Source organism: Rutilus rutilus (assembly GCF_951802725.1).
Source record: "Rutilus rutilus genome assembly, chromosome: 11".
Classification (NCBI taxonomy): Eukaryota; Metazoa; Chordata; class Actinopteri; order Cypriniformes; family Leuciscidae; genus Rutilus; species Rutilus rutilus.
In genome coordinates this window covers 40,407,224-40,427,399 of record NC_140216.1, presented here as the reverse complement: position 1 = coordinate 40,427,399, position 20,176 = coordinate 40,407,224, and the positions used below count along the sequence as shown (strand labels likewise).

General features: G+C 38.9%; 1 protein-coding gene across 1 annotated transcript in view; it reads left to right on the top strand.

Moving 5' to 3' along the window:
- The window catches only part of LOC311300278 (NACHT, LRR and PYD domains-containing protein 12-like), a 156,343-nt gene that overhangs the window by 101,119 nt on the left and 35,048 nt on the right, over nt 1-20,176 (top strand). The gene's annotated exons all lie outside the window — the stretch shown is intronic.

Below are 20,176 nucleotides of genomic sequence, written 5' to 3'. Positions count from 1 at the left end.
TCATGTTTCCTGGAAACGGCGTGCACCGGTGTGCTACGGGGTTTGAGATACGTTTTCTCTTGTTTGGTGGGTGTGTCAGAACTGCAGTCCAATCAGCAGCAACATGTATATAAAGCATGCGGTATTAAAGTGAACTCGCACAATGGGTTCAAGGAAAGTAATTTACAAATGTGTTCGATGCAGCTCGGTATACGCAACAACTGAGGATATTAGAAGACATGTTTGTTGTAAGTTTTATTGTAAAAATATAGGATATCAACATAATGATGTAGTTGTTTATATTTTTAGCTTCATTGCAAGTGTATGACATTTGGTATAGAAATAAACAATGGTAATTAAGTGCTTTTCCTAAAAATGAGAAAGAAAATACAGGGTATTAAAACAGTATGAACTACAAATAAAGTCAGTATGTGAGGCTAAATAGATGTGTTTTAGTCTGAATTAGGTAAGATGTGTGCTTCCATTTCAGTTTCAGCAATCCCTTCACTCGATTGGGATGTTCTCTTTTGTTCTGGGCGACAAGTTCAGTAACTGTAACATCGGCATATTTTGTAGTATTACAGTTTTTCTCGATTGCTTAAACACATTTCTTGAAACTATGCCTCGTATTCTCAAAACTATAAACACAAATCCATAAAGTCTCACCCAATTCCCCAAACATCCTATTTTCAGGTCAAAATGAAGCTCTACACTCAAAACCATTCACTCTTGCTGAAAAACCAAACTTTGCCCTCAAACAGGACACACAAGCCCTCAGAATCACACACACTACAACATAGTCTAGCACACTGGTGCAATAAATTCAAAACAACATTTCCAAAACTGGTAAGTTATGTTGCTTGTGGTTCCCCCATCACAAACCTTTTCACATGATGAACACAAAAGACACAACCAGTGGATACATTGGCACATTTTTATTCATACACAGAAAACACACATACACACAATTTTTTTTTTTTTACTGTTTTACTCTTTTTTTTTTTTTTACTCTCTCCTCTAATTTTTTTTTTATACATTTACTTACAGTAAGATGTGTGTGACCATCATATGACAGTAAAAGAGCACACACAAACCATATTCTAATATGGAATTCGAATTTTATTGGAATGGTAAAGAGTGTTGGTCGTGACAGGAGGGCCTCCACTCAAGGATACAATATGACTGACACGTCTAAGAATGTTCCACATATGGTTGAAATTAGGGATGCACCCAGGGGCGGATTAAGGTGGTCAGGGGCCCCTAGGCTGCTCTTTGTGTGAGGCCCCCCCACTAAAAATGTATTTAGTGCCATACATGGCCATACGCAACTACAGTGAACTGGCATACACACACATTGAGACAGCCAACACTACAGTGTTTTCTTTACATTCCTTCAAGTGGTGGACCACAACAGTAAGACAATTACCACCACACCACGTAGGTAAAATGAAAAATTTAACATTACAAACAAACCACAAATACAAACAAGGCCCAGTGCTTAGAATCAACCATTTAATTATGATCAAGAAACACTGGCAGTACAACCAAAACTAACATAATAAACAGAGGTGTAATTGTTAGAGGTTTTTTGTTTGCGCCAGGCACGGCGTTATGGGTGGGCCTGACGGGCTTAGGCCCACCCACTTTTCAACAGGCCCATCCAAAAATTTCCTTCAAAAAAAAAAAAACTTTAAATAGGCTATATTCTAATTTTGGCAGAAATTATAAAAATCGACAAAAGCTCATAATTTGTGCTAAAATAGTGTAAATATTTAGTTTTAAAAACAATTTTAAAAAGCTGGTTATGTCTATTTTGATGTTTCTGCGCAAGTTCGGCAGACAGTGAGGTTCGGGTTTGTTCCGATCAGAGCTCTTGAGCGGAGAGCGCATTTCTGAATATCCCGCTCCGCTCGCTCATTCCGCAGGGTCGCTCGCTCAACCCAGAATGGCCTGAGACTGGTTCGAAAATATGTGGAATAAGGGCTGCCTCAGACTAAATTTTTTTCTAGTCGACTAGAAGTTGTTCATTTAAGCCTTCGTGGAAAATTCGCCCCTTTATATTAATTTAATTACTTAGGCTATAATGAGCGTTTACGTAGGCCTAATATATAGCTGCACTCAAGCGCACAACCGCATGCATAAAGCTTGCCACAAAGAACCGGTAAAAGTAATGATTATGAATGTGTCTAAAATAGCAAGGAGACATTTAATTATTTATTAATAAACTGGTGTTTTCTGTGTCGCTGCAAAGATGAAGTTGACGATGCGGTCTCGCCATGAACGCCAGAGAGAAAGGCACATTTCATATGGATTACATATTCAGAGAGTAGCCTAATTGTTTTGAATATTTTTGTTTAAAAGTAGACATTTCAAGCTTTCTATAATAGATAGCCTATATTTCTCAAATCTGTGAGGCACAAGCTGAGTTTCGGCGCCCTCCAGTTCACGTGCAATGCAAGTGATCGTGTGTCGGCGCCTTATTACATTGTCTGTTATATATTTGCTTCTTATTTATTAAATACAGGCAATTGGATGATAAAACATTGATCAAAATTAAGATACAATTTATACAAAACGAAAATCTTTTAAAAAAGAGACTACAAAACAAAACTTAATGAAGTGGTCAAAATGTTTTACCCATGTCTCCAGACATATTGGGCATCTCATGATGTATCATATCTCTCTCATGCTGCATGCTCACTTTCATACAGAAGAGGATTAGGGCCAAGCAATAATAAAAAAATAAAACCATCTCGAGATTAAAGTCATAATGCGAGATTAAACTCGTTAAATTTCGAGAAAAAAAGTCGAAATACAATCTTTAGAATAAACTCATTAAATGTCGAGAATAAAGTCGTTGTGTTTCGAAAAAAAAATCTTTAAATTTCGAGAGAAAAAAAACTCGAAATACAATCTTGAGAATAAACTCATTAAATTTCGAGAATAAAGTGGTTGTGTTTCGAGAAAAAAAGTCGAAATGAAATGTAGAGAATAACGCATTCGATCAGTGTTCATTGCATAGCCTACTGATAGAGGACATGGAAGAGTTGGATCACTTAGTCAAGCTATATTTTAGACTTTCTTTCAGTAACAAAGCCGTCTAGGTCGGCTAGAGGAGGAGCTGTACTTTCATGGAATAATGTCCACTTTAATGCACCCTATAGGCGGGTGAGAAACAGCGCCATGAATTATGCAGAAAATGCAAGACTGCTCTTTGCGCATTGTGTAATGTGTCAAGTTCAAAGCTTCATAAAACAATAATTCCACAGTAAAGACTGCTTAAAATTTGGATTTCGTTAGACAACAGCTCTTCTATAATGGGATAATGTCCACTTTAACGCACCCTCTGATGCGGCCTAGAAAATGCACAACTATAGGGATGATGGCGCAATAAGGCGACTCTGAATTTGTTTGTCCCATTTAAAACTTTAACGGTCCATAAAAAAAAAAAATAAAAAAAAAAACGGTAGCCTACAGAAATTTGTGCCAATATTTCGGTTTCCACTAGATCAATATGCTCTATTACTCCCTTTAGTCGGATTTAACGCGCCCTTACATATGGCTGAGAAATGCAGAATTTCTTCATTCATTTCTAACAGAGCTTGGTGCGAGCAATGCCATACACACAGGGTGCTTAAGGAAGCGTCACGTCATTTAAAGGGAGGTCCGCGCGTCAATAAGTAGCCTAACAAACGAATAAGTAACTGGATTCAGCCTCGTATGCAATGAACTCTGGTCGAATGCGTTATTCTCTACATTTCATTTCGACTTTTTTTCTCGAAACACAACGACTTTATTCTCGAAATGTAATGAGTTTATTCTCAAGATTGTATTTCGACTTTTTTCTCGAAATTTAACGACTTTAATCTTGCATTATAAAGACTTTAATCTCGAGATGGTTTTATTTTTTTATTATTGCTTGGCCCTAATACTCTTCCGTACTTTCATAATCAACATTAATTAAATTAAAAAACAATGACGTCACATATTTTCCAACCCAGCCCTCACCCCTGTTGCAACAGTCGTTGTTTAGGTATAGGCTACCTTAAACGCGCACCTACAGTCTCGGAGTCATCGCTGCAACCAGGAGATGAAGGAGAGCTTAGATCCACATCACCTAGCACATCTTCGTCTCTGCCACCCCAGGGTGCTAGCGCGGCAAGCGCCGTTGCTAGGAGGGCACCAGCGCCTCTGCCTCGCGAGTGGATGAAAGCCCTGAAGACGCCTAGCAATGGTGTACCTTTAGTGGTTGTATACCTTTAGTTAAGTTAAGAGTCTTCGTAGCGCGCTAAGAGACAACATTATCAGGAAACGCAGCCCAGGTATGATGCGTAATGGAGATTCAAAGCGCTCTTCTTTGGTCAGAACCATGGAGAGCGATCGCGGATAGGTCCGTCCTATGCACCGAACTTTTTTACAATGCAACAAAATATTTAAAGAGCATCAAGCTATTATGTATACTCACAGATAATTTAACAGTATATTAGTAATTTTTATTAGGTTAAACAATGATTGGATAACATTTTTAATTTAACGTTCACAATTGGTCTGGCCCATCCAAACTGGAATCCTGGCGCCGTTCCCTGCCTGGTTCGCGCTTAAGTAAATATATAAAAAAAATTGTCTGGCCAATCCGAGGCCCCCTGCACACGTGGGGCCCCTAGGCTGCAGCCTAGGCAAGCCTGTGCATTAATCCGCGCCAGGATGCACCGATCCACATTTTTTCACTTCCGATCCGATCCCGATACCTGAATTTGGATATCGGCCGATACCGATACTATTCCGATACCAGAGCTGTGTTTGATTTAATATTATTATTATCATTATTGTTTATTTTATATGATGCTGAAATAAACTTCTCTCAACAGGCAAGTATGAATGATATGTTATGTACGTATGTATGCATGTATGTCCCAAAAGGCAACTTGAGGTAAGTATAAGGTCAGAAAAGGAAGTCAGAAAAACAGGAAATCCTGTTAACAGAAAAAAATCCCATTCTGAAAACAAATATGCAACTGTAAGGGTTTCAAATTGATTGTCATGTCAATATTTATTACATTCCCAAAATGTCAAATACTTGCGTCTTGAAATATAAGAAAAGTGCAAGTGTAAACATCTTACACACACACTATCTGAAGGGTGATCCTCGCTCCGATGCGGTAACTCTCTCGATGAATGCTCGATCAGCATCAGCATCGTGCAAACAGACAAGCGAATTTCGCCTCAGACGCGCGTCGATTTCGCTTCAAACTTTTGGTTTTTACGCACGTAAGTTTTTCTCTGGTCGCGCGAATGGATTCAAAATATTCAAGCGTCCATCGAGACGCGGTAGACGCGAATTTGACGCGCTATTCGCGTTTGGTGTGAACGCACAGTAACGTGGTGCTTTTTTAAATGTTTGATTGCGTTCGTTGTGTTGTACGACGCGAGGGAGCTTTAAAGGGCTCTGAATTACAGCTTTGCAAACATTGCATTTTGCTGTCTTGCTCTGCGGTGTTTCCAGTGTGAAGTATTTCCACACAGCGGACGTTGTTGCTAGCCGCAACACGTGGAATGGATTTCCTGAGCGGGAGCGTGTCTCATAACTCTGTGTCTCATTGAGCCGCGCCTCCGTTCAGGAAATCCATTCCTCAGTTTGCAGCCAGCTAGCAGACTCGCCGGCGGAATCACTTTTGGACTTTGGAGTCATTTCAGCAGACGTTAAAGCGAGCGCAGACATGACTCATGGATATCGGATATTTCAGCAGGTTGGATCGGGAAAATCCGATACGTGAATTACGCTGGTATCGGGTCCCGATACCGATACTGGATCGGATCGGCCCCATCCCTAGTTGAAATACCATAATTTGCCTAGAAAGATAACATTCTGGGAGTCAAGACTATAAAGGAGAAAGGATGCCTTCACTGTCACACTCTGCAGCCGCTCTGTGTGACTGTACGACTGCTGGCCTTTTCTTGCAAGAAAATAAACCTCATCAAAGACTATTGGAAATGTTTGTCTCTTATTCAGTGATAGAATTTTGTTTTCCACCACACCTCCCTGAAGGTTCTCGAGGCGACGGTAAAGCGACTCAAATTTGGCCTTACTCGTAGGCCAGCCTCCCTCATAGTCATACCATTGACAAAGACATGGGCAACTAGAGTGGCTTGAATTTCATCTGAGACGGCTTGTCTTCTTGTCCTTGCCCTTCCTCCTCCTCATTCTTATCCCTCTTCCTTCATGTCTTTCTGGATCCATTGTTCCAAAACACAATAAACTGATTTGGGCCCTTTTATATATCTATTGAAGGATCTGGTTGATGTGTGTTAAATTTTGACTCTTAGTGTTTCCACCTGGGTATTTGTGTGCTAACTGAGCTGAAGCTGTGCTGACTTGAGTGAACAATATTGAATGCTAGTGCTTTCTAAATGACAACATGGTCTAAGCAATGAGAAATGAAGGGATTTGTGTGTAGAGTTTTGCAGTGACAGTTCAACAAATCTGACTCATGTGTCAAAACAGGGAATAGTGTTTATAGTTTAGTGAAATGGGTGTGCTTTTTGATAAATGGCGTTATGGTTTTGAAATTTTAGTTCAAAAGCCTGGTTATAGTGTTTAAGCAATCGAGAAAAACTGTAAACATTAGCCTAATATTTATACCGACTTCATCAGGCTCCAAAAATTCTTCATAAAGAACACAAAGAATGGCCTTCTCAGCTGCCATAGTTGCAACTCTTGCGTCATCAGAACAGTGTGTTTAACGCCGTTTCTGTTTAAAAAACGTTGTGCAACGTTTTGTCGGGGCTGAATGCATGAATTTAACTTCCTAAATTGAATAAAAAAAAAAGTAATTTCTTTGTTTTGATTTAGCCAGTACAATTGTGGCATTTCCAGTCATCATCCCCAGTAATGGCAGTTTGCGGTATCTTCACACAGTTAGGATGATACCACCCCTTGCACAAAGAACATTCAACCATTACTTCACTGCAGTGTGCAGTCCTGCATATGCAGTACACATTCACATGTGTTTGTCCTGAATTTGCAGCACCAACTCTTGGCTCTGTTTTAAAATGGATTTGGCCTTTCCTGAAGGAAGTTAGAAGTTCTGTCCTCAACCGGCCCTCGTGGAACTTGCAGTTTTCTGGCCTCAGGTTGCAGCACAATGCAAATGCAAAAGCAATTGCAAACAGACCACAGTTACTACAATTCGACTGATGTTGGACAGCAGGATAAATAACCATAAATTGGTCTTCCTTTGGCCTAAGTAACCATGACAACATTTGTTTGTCTTTGTTGTTCAGCACTGTCGAAAGACTATCATAAATGCAAACATGATTGTTCCGGCAAAACAGGTTGCTAGCAGTTACCCAATGGTTGTCCCCAGTGTGTAAAATTTGTACAAATGGGCTGCTTGGAGTACCCACAATCCCTCCATTATGTAAAACACAAAATAAAACACTTGACTGAAAGCCATGAATGTGAGGGTACTCACTTGCAAGTATGATGCGAAATCTATCTCATCACAGCTAAGCCAGTGGTACGGATGAAGAACAGCAGTCATTTTGCTACGTTTTGGGACCTGTGGAGGCCTTTGTAGTCTTGCTGCTGATTTTTTTTGTGAGGGGTCTGCTCCTTGCCAGCATGGTCCATAGTTCTTATTTACAGACGTTGTTGTACTCCCTGGTTTTTTTGGGATGTCAGTGCTCCTTAAAGGTTCCTGTGGAACAGATATGTGTTTTTTCAAAGTGTGATAGATAGATAGATAGATAGATAGATAGATAGATAGATAGATAGATAGATAGATAGATAGATAGATAGATAGATAGATAGATAGATCAATTATTCACCTTAAAAAAGTGTTAATTCTCATTGAAGTCATACCTTATCTGACTTGGGTCCAGTCGAGCTGGTGTCTGCCACTGTCTCCGGTCCCTCCAAACCCGTTTTGCATCCTTTGACTGGAGCCTAAACCATTCACATCACAAACAGGAAGATTTAGCTCACTGGATACACTGTAAAAACTCTTTACACCATGACCTTCAGTATGACATTGAAGTCAAACCTTATCTGACTTGGGTCCAGTCGAGCTGGTGTCTGACACTGTCTTCGGTCCCTCCAAACCCGTTTTGCGTCCTTTGACTGGAGCCTAAACCATTCACATCACATACCGGAAGATTTAGCTCACTGGATACACTGGAAAAACTCTTTACACCATGACCTTCAGTATGACATTGAAGTCATACCTTATCTGACTTAGGTCCAGTCGAGCTGGTGTCTGACACTGTCTCCGGTCCCTCCAAACCCGTTTTGCGTCCTTTGACTGGAGCCTAAACCATTCACATCACATACAGGAAGATATATTTCTCACATCACATACACTAAAATTTGATTTGTGGCTTCAAAAATCATTAATTTATTAGTGCATTTATATTTCAAATCTGGATTCGGAATATTATTAAATAAATAGGAATACATTTTAAATGTTATAACGTATAATATAAACAGTAGCCATGTTTTTATTTAAAATTGTAAGGAACAATGAAGTGTGATAATATTTTATATGATACTCCAATACCACTTTGGTTGTCTTGAATGGGAAACCCTTCTTTATTGGCGACACATAGATGCCTTTCTTGGAAGGCTTCCTTTCTCTCCAGCGTTCAACATTTATCCTGTATGTCTTAAATAAAGCAGATTCATTGGAAGGATTACTTAAGAAATAAGTAAGTGCAGGTAAGTACTTATACTTAAGGTACAAATTTCAATAAACGTACTTTTCTCTTGCATTTGAGTCAGAGAACTCCATTAAGAGAGCAAATGAGTCTTTTGATAAATCTGCACAAAGTCATCAAGCCTTGTGAGACGACGTCTCTGGAATCGAATTTTTTTCAGATCCCATTGGCTTTTCTCCATTATACCCTGTGTCTTGTTGTCCTCAGTGTAGTTCTACATTATTGGATAAAATAATTACTGAGAGTGCACATATTATGCACGTCATTTTGGACAAGATATGTATTCACTGTGTAAGATATTATCAAACATGTACCTGTGTGCCTGACTGATTGCAACGCATAAAAATCTTGGACAAATGTTTGTAGGCTGGTCCTTTTCCATGGCAGCCAAGATCACCTACAGTGAGGAAAATAAGTATTTGAACACCCTGCTATTTTGCAAGTTCTCCCACTTGGAAATCATGGAGGGGTCTGAAATTTTCATCGTAGGTGCATGTCCACTGTGAGAGACATAATCTAAAAAAAAAAATCCAGAAATCACAATATATGATTTTTTAACTATTTATTTGTATGATACAGCTGCAAATAAGTATTTGAACACCTGTCTATCAGCTAGAATTCTGACCCTCAAAGACCTGTTAGTCTGCCTTTAAAATGTCCACCTCCACTCCATTTATTATCCTAAATTAGATGCACCTGTTTGAGGTCGTTAGCTGCATAAAGACACCTGTCCACCCCATACAATCAGTAAGAATCCAACTACTAACATGGCCAAGACCAAAGAGCTGTCCAAAGACACTAGAGACAAAATTGTACACCTCCACAAGGCTGGAAAGGGCTACGGGGAAATTGCCAAGCAGCTTGGTGAAAAAAAGTCCACTGTTGGAGCAATCATTAGAAAATGGAAGAAGCTAAACATGACTGTCAATCTCCCTCGGACTGGGGCTCCATGCAAGATCTCACCTCGTGGGGTCTCAATGATCCTAAGAAAGGTGAGAAATCAGCCCAGAACTACACGGAAGGAGCTGGTCAATGACCTGAAAAGAGCTGGGACCACCGTTTCCAAGGTTACTGTTGGTAAATACACTAAGACATCATGGTTTGAAATCATGCATGGCACAGATGGTTCCCCTGCTTAAACCAGCACATGTCAAGGCCCGTCTTAAGTTTGCCAATGACCATTTGGATGATCCAGAGGAGTCATGGGAGAAAGTCATGTGGTCAGATGAGACCAAAATAGAACTTTTTGGTCATAATTCCATTAAACGTGTTTGGAGGAAGAAGAATGATGAGTACCATCCCAAGAACACCATCCCTACTGTGAAGCATGGGGGTGGTAGCATCATGCTTTGGGGGTGTTTTTCTGCACATGGGACAAGGCGACTGCACTGTATTAAGGAGAGGATGACCGGGGCCATGTATTGCGAGATTTTGGGGAACAACCTCCTTCCCTCAGTTGGAGCATTGAAGATGGGTCGAGGCTGGGTCTTCCAACATGACAATGACCCGAAGCACACAGCCAGGATAACCAAGGAGTGGCTCTGTAAGAAGCATATCAAGGTTCCGGCGTGGCCTAGCCAGTCTCCAGACCTAAACCCAATAGAGAATCTTTGGAGGGAGCTCAAACTCCGTGTTTCTCAGCGACAGCCCAGAAACCTGACTGATCTAGAGAAGATCTGTGTGGAGGAGTGGGCCAAAATCCCTCCTGCAGTGTGTGCAAACCTGGTGAAAAACTACAGGAAACGTTTGACCTCTGTAATTGCAAACAAAGGCTACTGTACCAAATATTAACATTGATTTTCTCAGGTGTTCAAATACTTATTTGCAGCTGTATCATACAAATAAATAGTTAAAAAATCATACATTGTGATTTCTGGATTTTTTTTTTAGATTACGTCTCTCACAGTGGACATGCACCTACGATGACAATTTCAGACCCCTCCATGATTTCTAAGTGGGAGAACTTGCAAAATAGCAGGGTGTTCAAATACTTATTTTCCTCACTGTATATTAAAGTAACTAATTTAGACCTTAAATTGTATTATGATGAATACCCACAACATATTTACCACAGTGAAAACAAATTAATGGATCAAATTATGCCATATCATATTTTATTTCACTACAATGAGGTAATTATATGTCGATTTAAGATGATATTTATTTTAAAGTTATGGCTGTAACAATGTCAAATATTTGCCATTGTTCAAACCCCACAACCTCACCCCAAGCAATCCTCAAAAATAAGTTGTCACTTACCCAGCATGAGACCAGACCACAAAACTGCCTGAGGTAGGAAATATTTGACAAGGTTAGGCATTGGTGAATGATACTCATTTGGCTCCCCCTTTTCATCTACAGGTGCGTTTGCCACTATTTCCGCAAAATTACTTTGAAATGTTGTGGGTCCCATGGTGATCTGCAAATGAACAGATACTTTAAGTTTGTATTTAAGTAAACAAACATCTGGATTATTAAGTGTGGTTCCATAAAAGGAGGGAAAGATATACTGTATCAGTACTTGATGCGATTTGAAATCATGAGTGACGATTTTTGAGGCCCATATGTCATCACTTAAAGCCGATGCTACATGACACTTCATGCTGTGTCACTCAAATTAGCAACAGTGCCCTAACATAATTGCAGCGTCAAGCTAGCATCATACACCATGATATAAGTATGTTATAACTACATTAAAGTTAACCAGAAACATACAGCTGTACTCTGCACAAATCAGACAAACCTCAAAGTCATTTTCTGCATTTTCTGCATGGTCACTGCTTTCATAAAAGCCAATTGTTTGCAACCTGTTCTGAAGGTTTTGGAAGTGTTTTTCCACGTTGTCACCACACTGAGGACTTGAGAACACGACTGCCATGCTTTTAATGATGTCATCCATTTCCATCAGTGTGGCAGCACTTGTCAGGAGGCCAAAAAGATGCATGGACAGCCTGTAGTGTTTGGGGGAACTGACAAACACAATAAATGTAAGTTTAACATGTATTACAGACAAAAACCATGAATACCTCTCAGAAGAAAACAAAAGTTGATAAATTGTCATGCGTACATTTAATATGTTAAAATTGTCTTAGAGTTTTTGGTTCTCTTTGTAACGTAAAGTAACATTACAGACCTTCAATACACAGGCGGAAGTAATTGTAGCTATGTTGTAACATGCATAATTTTTTACACATAAAAAGGTGCTGATTTCCCTCGTGCTTTTTGCACAATGCTTCCTGTGGCGTCAATATACACAATATCATCCCTGCATCGTTGATGGAACAGTCTGATTGTGTTTTTGGACCACAACATGACTCCTTTGGGGTGCAAGAGCACCTTTTGGAGAACTTCATTGTCTTCATCTGTTTTGTCCTCCACCATTTTGAGAAGATTTAGTATTTCGTTGTCATGCCCTCTGCATTTCTTTCGTGTCATGTAGGCTATGTTTTTGAGGACTGCAGCTGTAGGTGCCTGGTCTCTGCATCCTGATTCAAAGACTTCAGGTTGGATTTTGTCCAGACACTGCAAATGTAAGGCCCTTGGAAGCACTGATTCAAGTTGTTTTCCAAAAATGTCTTTCTTCTTTTTAATTCTTCCATACTGTGACAGACCTCCTCTCCCTGAAAGGTCACCCAGGCCTTGAGCGTACTCTCCTCCCTCACAGTGACCTCTACACAAACTGGGCAATCTGAAAATGTGTAGTATCCCAGGCAATTAAATAAAGGCCCGTTTCTTTTGGACATTTTATTCTTCACGGTGTGCCTTTTAAAAGCAATGCTGCAGTCTGGATGGACAGATTGTACTCCTTTTGAGATTATATTTGTCCACTGCAGATCTTTAAACTCGTGTCCAACCGGGTCGTTTTCTCAGGTCGCTCCACTCCTTAGTGTCCAAAAAAAAAAACATGGGCCTGTCGGCAGCTTATTCCGAAAAAAGAGGCTATCTGGACCACTATTTTCAGAAGATGATTGTGATGCTTGGCTGGAATCTTGTCTCTCAGTGAGCTAAATGAAAGAAAAAAGTTGTTAAATATATTAACTGTAGTTCAGTGTAAATACTGTTTTCCAGCAAGTCCTACGAATGAAGGAACTTCATATTGATGTAGAACATAGTTAAAATTGTAACTTTTTTTGGTAAACATCATTAAATCATGTTGATTTAGTTGTATGTGTCATGATCCGGGTTCCTCTCTTCTCTGTCTCCCTCTTGTGGCCACACTTCACTCTCATTCACTACACCATCACTTTAGCCTCATCAGTTTCAGCTGTTCCCATTTACCTTAACCGCTCTATCCCCTCACCTGTTTCTCCTTTTCCCCTGATGCTTCCTACTATTTCTAACCCTCTCTTTCTCTGTTTCTTTGTCAGTTTATTCCAAGCCATCAATGCAGATGTCGCTTCTCTTATCTCTCCTGTCGAATCGAATCGAATCGAGTCCTGTCCTGTCCTGTCCTGTCCTGTCCTGTCCTGTCCTGTCCTGTCCTGTGTGATTCATGTGGAAGCCTCTCCTCGAGCCGGAATATTTACCCTTTCTCTTACACGCTCACTGAACTCTGCCCTGCTAATTCAGACACTGAGTTCCTGCCCAGACGCGGTGTCCAGTCTACGGTACTCTCTCTCTGTGGGCTTCGCCTCTCACTGCAGTCTCCACTGGGACCCCAACTTCGCCTAACGCATTGCTGCGCATCAAGAGTTCCAGCAATAAGTTATTTGCTACCTGTAGTTTATGTTCTATTTCTACGAGCGAAGTTTTCTGTTTGACTGTTACCCGAGAATCCTGAGAAGATTTTTGTTCCTTATTGATTCAGTGATTCGCTTCTCATTTTCATTAAAGACTGTATTATTGTGAATCTTGCTTTTTGGTCCTCTATCTCTCACACCCATAACAGTATGTTAGTACATGAACCACATTTTTTGGGTGTTTTCAAATTACAAAAACACACTTCATACTTTCAATAAATATATTTAGTAATGCTTTTTGTTTTGTGGTTTTAGTGTTATTACATGGAATTAAGTGTCTTTATGAGAGATAAAACACTTTTTATAGTGTTTTATGTTGTTTAAAGAACAACTGATTCTGTGTGTGTTTCTTTCAGAACTGTTTTCGTTATCAGGACAAGTTCAGACTTGAATTCTACAGTTTGCTAAAAACATAGCAAATATAATTAATGTTTTTGCATTTGCTATAATAGCAAAATAAAAAAATATCCGACAGCTTTCCAATACTTTCCAACGGAGGAAAAAAATACAAAGAGAGATTGATTACCTTGGTCAGAAGAAAGAAAGATGTCAAATTTGCCATCACACCCTTAAGCCCTATATTACAAACACCCTTACTGCAGCATTCATTTCTTATCTTTTTCAGGTAATTAATAGCCAAGGTAATATAACACAAAGTAAAGCGTTTTAAATGTGAATTACAGATTTTAAAAATGAAAATATAAAAAACTTTATTTTATAAGATTTCTGGTGTTCATAACTGTGGAAAAGCATCATCACAGTACATTAAATTGGCCATTATTGCAAAGCTTATTCTGTGATGTGTAGCTTCTAACAAGTTCTATGATTTTACTATTTGTGTTGCTTTTAGATGGTACTTGGCTGGCCAGAGTATACTTCTGGATGGTTAAAAGGTTAAGTTTTAAATGATCACACAAATGACAACATTCTTATTCACCAGGTGAAAACTCCCTGCATATCAAAGTTGATGAGTTGCTTAAAAAAGGCTTTACCTTGGATGAAGAAGACTCAACCTCCACAAGGTCCTTGGCCTCATAGTCAATGTTGGTGTCAAGTGCAGCATCAGAACTTCCCAGAGGAGAACACTTAGATGCACAGTGGATAGAAATGAGTAAACATTGTTGACTTCCCAGAGGAGAACACTTATGCACAGTGGATAGAAATGAGTAAACATTGTTGACTTCCCAGAGGAGAACACTTAGATGCACAGTGAATAGAAATGAGTAAACATTGTTGGACCACAACAGTGTGCGATCGACCAATGTTAAAGGAATTGCATTGTCATATTGTGTTCTTAAGTCTCACACATCAAAATGCTACAATTTTGATGTCTGAAAATAATAAACCTAAAATTATAAAAATATTAAAACCAAAAAAGAAACAACAAGGAAAAACATAGGGACAATTATTTGCTGAAAATGGACTGAATCTACAATTTTAGGTGCATTTAACAAAGCAACAACCTTGGGCGACAGAGACTCTGCCTCCAGCACATCTCTGCTCTCAGACTCTCTGTTGCTTTCCAGAGTTATGAAAGGACTGCAGGGTAGAAGGCTTAGATATACAGAGGAAACACAAAAAACATCAAAAGTTATTAGGGCACAACACCCGACATGCACAGAAAACTTTTAAGTAGAATTTAAGTAGTATAATATAATATAATATAATATAATATAATATAATATAATATAATATAATATAATATAACTCTGCATTACAACAACAACCTTGGGGGTCGGAGACTCTGCCTCCAACACATCTCTCTTATCTGCACTGCCTTCAGGAGGCTCCTTATACAATGGGCAAGTTCAACCAGAGACAAACAATTATTTTATTTTTTATTTATAACAATTTTTATTTACAACATTTTTGTTATTGTTGACAAATTACATTATCATTTATATTTTGGTAACAATATTAAATTCAAGTGTGCAAAAAAAATTGTTCCTTAGTCGTATCCTGTTTGATAATGAATTTGGAAACCTGCAGAGACGTGCAAATTGTTGCCCAGGTGCCATCAGAATGATACGCACTTTCTTCCATAGCACAGCCGTGTATAACGTTCTGTATGTCTTGCAAAGTGAGCGTAATTTTGCGACTCTGTGTAGAGAAAAGTAAACAAAAAATGTTTTAATTCCTAATTTTTTTTAATAAATAAAAAAATATTTATTGCCAATTCAAATGTCAAATAGTAATATAACTACCGAATAGCCTATGATGAAAATGTTACGTACCTTCCCAAACTGTTTAAAACAGTATCTTCTGAAATGTACAATAATGAAATATTTATTGTAAACAATGGCAACATTAAAACAATAGTTAATGAAGAAATATCTATCAAAGTAGCTGCAGTTAAAGCATCAATTAATTATATAAAAAGGTTACCAACTTACCGCTCTTTTTGTCACCTCATGATGCTGTTTTAAAGACTAAAAGATGGGAATCTAATGCAATGCACCCACCCTCACCAAAATTCACCTACATGTTTTTCCAAAAATATTTTTTCAACCATTATTTTTTTCTACTTATTAGAAATTAGGTCTTTATAGGTCTTTAAAGTAGAATCATGTGACATATCTCCAAAACGCTACAGTAAAATGGTTTGATATGAGGTTTGTATGCTGTATGGGACGTCCTGTGTTAAACCTGAACATTATTTTTTTCTACTTATTAGAAATGTGGTCTTTATAGCTCTTTAAAGTAGAATCATGTGACATATCTCCAAAACGCTACAGTAAAATGGTTTGATATGAGTTTTGTATACTGTATGGGACGTCCTGTGTTAAACCTGCCCATTATTTTTTTCTACTTATTAGAAATGAGGTCTTTATAGCTCTTTAAAGTAGAATCATGTGACATATCTCCAAAACGCTACAGTAAAATGGTTTGATATGAGTTTTGTATACTGTATGGGACGTCCTGTGTTAAACCTGACCATTATTTTTTTCTACTTATTAGAAATGAGGTCTTTATAGGTCTTTAAAGTAGAGTCATGTGACATATCTCCAAAATGCTACAGTAAAATGGTTTGATATGAGGTTTGTATACTGTATGGGACGTCCTGTGTTAAACCTGAACATTATTTTTTTCTACTTATTAGAAATGTGGTCTTTATAGCTCTTTAAAGTAGAATCATGTGACATATCTCCAAAACGCTACAGTAAAATGGTTTGATATGAGGTTTGTATACTGTATGGGACGTCCTGTGTTAAACCTGAACATTGTTTTTTTCTACTTATTAGAAATGAGGTCTTTATAGGCCTCTGAAGTCACTTAATGTGACATATCTCCAAAACGCTACAGTAAAATGGTTTGATATGAGGTTTGTATGCTGTATGGGACGTCCTGTGTTAAACCTGACCATTTTTTTTTTTTTACTTATTAGAAATGAGGTCTTTATAGCTCTTTAAAGTAGAATCATGTGACATATCTCCAAAATGCTACAGTAAAATGGTTTGATATGAGGTTTGTATACTGTATGGGACGTCCAGTGTTAAACCTGAACATTGTTTTTTTCTACTTATTAGAAATGAGGTCTTTATAGGCCTCTGAAGTCACTTAATGTGACATATCTCCAAAACGCTACAGTAAAATGGTTTGATATGAGGTTTGTATACTGTATGGGACGTCCTGTGTTAAACCTGAACATTGTTTTTTTCTACTTATTAGAAATGGGGTCTTTATAGGCCTCTGAAGTCACTTAATGTGACATATCTCCAAAACGCTACAGTAAAATGGTTTGATATGAGGTTTGTATACTGTATGGGACGTCCTGTGTTAAACCTGAACATTGTTTTTTTCTACTTATTAGAAATGAGGTCTTTATAGGCCTCTGAAGTCACTTAATATGACATATCTCCAAAACGCTGTAAAATGGTTTGATATGAGGTTTGTATGCTGTATGGGACGTCCTGTGTTAAACTTGACCATTGTTTTTTTCTACTTATTAGAAATGAGGTCTTTATAGGTCTTTAAAGTAGAATCATGTGACATATCTCCAAAACACTACAGTAAAATGGTTTGATATGAGGTGTGTATACTGTATGGGACATCCTGTGTTAAACTTGACCGTTGTTTTTTTCTACTTATTAGAAATGAGGTCTTTATAGGTGTTTAAAGTAGAATAATGGCATATATCTCCAAAATGCAGTAAAATGGTTTGATATGAGGTGTGCATACTGTATGGGACGTCCCTTATGAGAACTGGCATTTACTTTTTTCTACTTATTAGAAATGGGGACTTAATAGGCAACTAAAGTAGTAAAATGTGATATATCTACAAAATACTGCACTAAAATTGTTTCAGATTGTCATGCTGGGTTCTCAAAGAGGACGATGAAGGCAGCGGGTAACAAAATAAGAAGAAACTTTATTTCTAACAACAATAGTAAACTAGGTGCGAAACAGTGTGATTTAACACGAACAACCACCGACAATGAACTGAAAACAAGCAGGAACTAAATACACAGAAGATAAAGAAGTCAATGACGATAACGATGATGACTGGCAGGTGCGGGTAATGATGAAAGACTTGCAGGTGTGGGACAAGGAGGATGCTGGGAACTGTAGTGCAAAAGGAGACTAACAGATGACAATGACATTGACAGTGACAGTGACAGTGATCGTGACACAGATGAGGTGTGTATACTGTATGGGACATTGAATTCAAGAGAAACTGTCATTTTAATGCTGTAAAAAATGAAAAGAGGCATTTAGAAAGAGTGTATACTTTATTTTATCTGCTTTTTGCAAATAATTATGCTGTAAACCTCTACATACAAAATGTCTTGAGGTGTTACCTGTAAAGAAAAAAAACAAAACATAAGTTAAAGAAATAGACAACTATCAAAGTGTACACGCGTGTAAATAAAAGGATAACAGAGTTATATACAAAAAATCTCAACACAGGGCATCTTGCTATATTGTCTTAGATAGATAGATAGATAGATAGATAGATAGATAGATAGATAGATAGATAGATAGATAGATAGATAGATAGATAGATAGATAGATAGATAGATAGATAGATAGATAGATAGATAGAAAAAATAAAGAAAAGAAAATACACTGCTCAAAAAAATAAAGGGAACACTTTTTAATCAGAGAATAGCATCAAGTCAGTTAAACTCCTGGGATATTGATCTGGTCAGTTAAGTAACAGAGGGGGTTGGTAATCAGTTTCAGCTCCTTTAGTGTTAATGACATTAACAGCAGGTGCACTAGATGGGCAACAGTGAGACAACCCCCAAAACAGGAATGGTTTTACAGGTGGAGGCCACTGACATTTTTTCCCTACTCATCTTTTCGGACTGTTTTTCACCAGTTTTGCATTTGGCTAGGGTCAGTGTCACTACTGGTAGCATGAGGTGATACCTGGACCCTACAGAGGTTGCGCAGGCAGTCCAGCTCCTTCAGGATGGCTCATCAATACGTGCCATTGCCAGAAGGTTTGCTGTGTCTCCCAGCACAGTCTCACGAGCATGGAGGAGATTCCAGGAAGACAGACAGCTACTCTAGGAGAGCTGGACAGGGCCGTAGAAGGTCCTTAACCCATCAGCAGGACCAGTATCTGCTCCTTTGTGCGAGGAGGAACATGATGAGCACTGCCAAACCCTACAAAATGACCTCCAGCAGGCCACTGGTGTGAATGTCTCTGACCAAACAATCAGAAACAGACTTCATGAGGGTGGCCTGAGGGCCCGACGTCCTCTAGTGGGCCCCGTGCTCACTGCCCAGCACCAGGGAGCTCGATTGGCATTTCCCATTGAACACCAGAATTGGCAGGTCTGCCACTGGTGCCCTGTGGTTTTCACAAATGAGAGCAGGTTCACACTGAGCACGTGACAAACAGGAAAGGGTCTGGAGAAGCCGTGGAGAATGTTATGCTGCCTGTAACATCGTTCAGCATGACCGGTTTGGTGGTGGGTCAGTGATGGTCCGGGGAGGCATATCCATGGAGGGACGCACAGACCTCTGCAGGCTAGACAATGGCACCCTGACTGCCATTAGGTATCGGGATGAAATCCTTGGATCCATTGTCAGACCCTATGCTGGTGCAGTGGGTCCTGGGTTCCTCCTGGTGCACAACAATGCCCGGCCTCATGTGGCGAGAGCATGCAGGCAGTTCCTGGAGGATGAAGGAATGATACCATTGAAGGGCCACCACGCTCACCTGACCTACATCCAATAGAACACCTCTGGGACATTGTGTTTCGGTACATCTGACATCACCTGGTTGCACCTCAGACTGTCCAGGAGCTCAGTGATGCGCTGGTCCAGATCTGGGAGGAAATACCCCAGGACACCATCCGTCGTCTCATTAGGAGCATGCCCCGACGTTGTCAGGCATGCATACAAGCACGTGGGGGCCATACAAACTACTGAGTACCATTTTGAGTTGCTGCAATGAAATTTCAGCAAAATTGACAACCCTGCTGCATCATTTTTTCACTTAGATTTCTGGGGTGTCTTTGAATTCAATCCTCTGTAGGTTGATCATTTTCATTTCCATTAAACGATGTGGCATCCTTTCGTTCATAACACATTACCCAGTCCATATTAGTATAGATATCCAGCATGATATTTTTCCCCATTGAGATCTGATGTGTTTTCAAAGTGTTCCTTTAATTTTTTTGAGCAGTGTAGATAGAAAGAAAGAAAGATAGATAGAAAAAATAAAGAAAATAATATAGATAGAAAGAAAGAAAGATAGAAAAAATAAAGAAAAGAAAATAGATAGAAAAAAT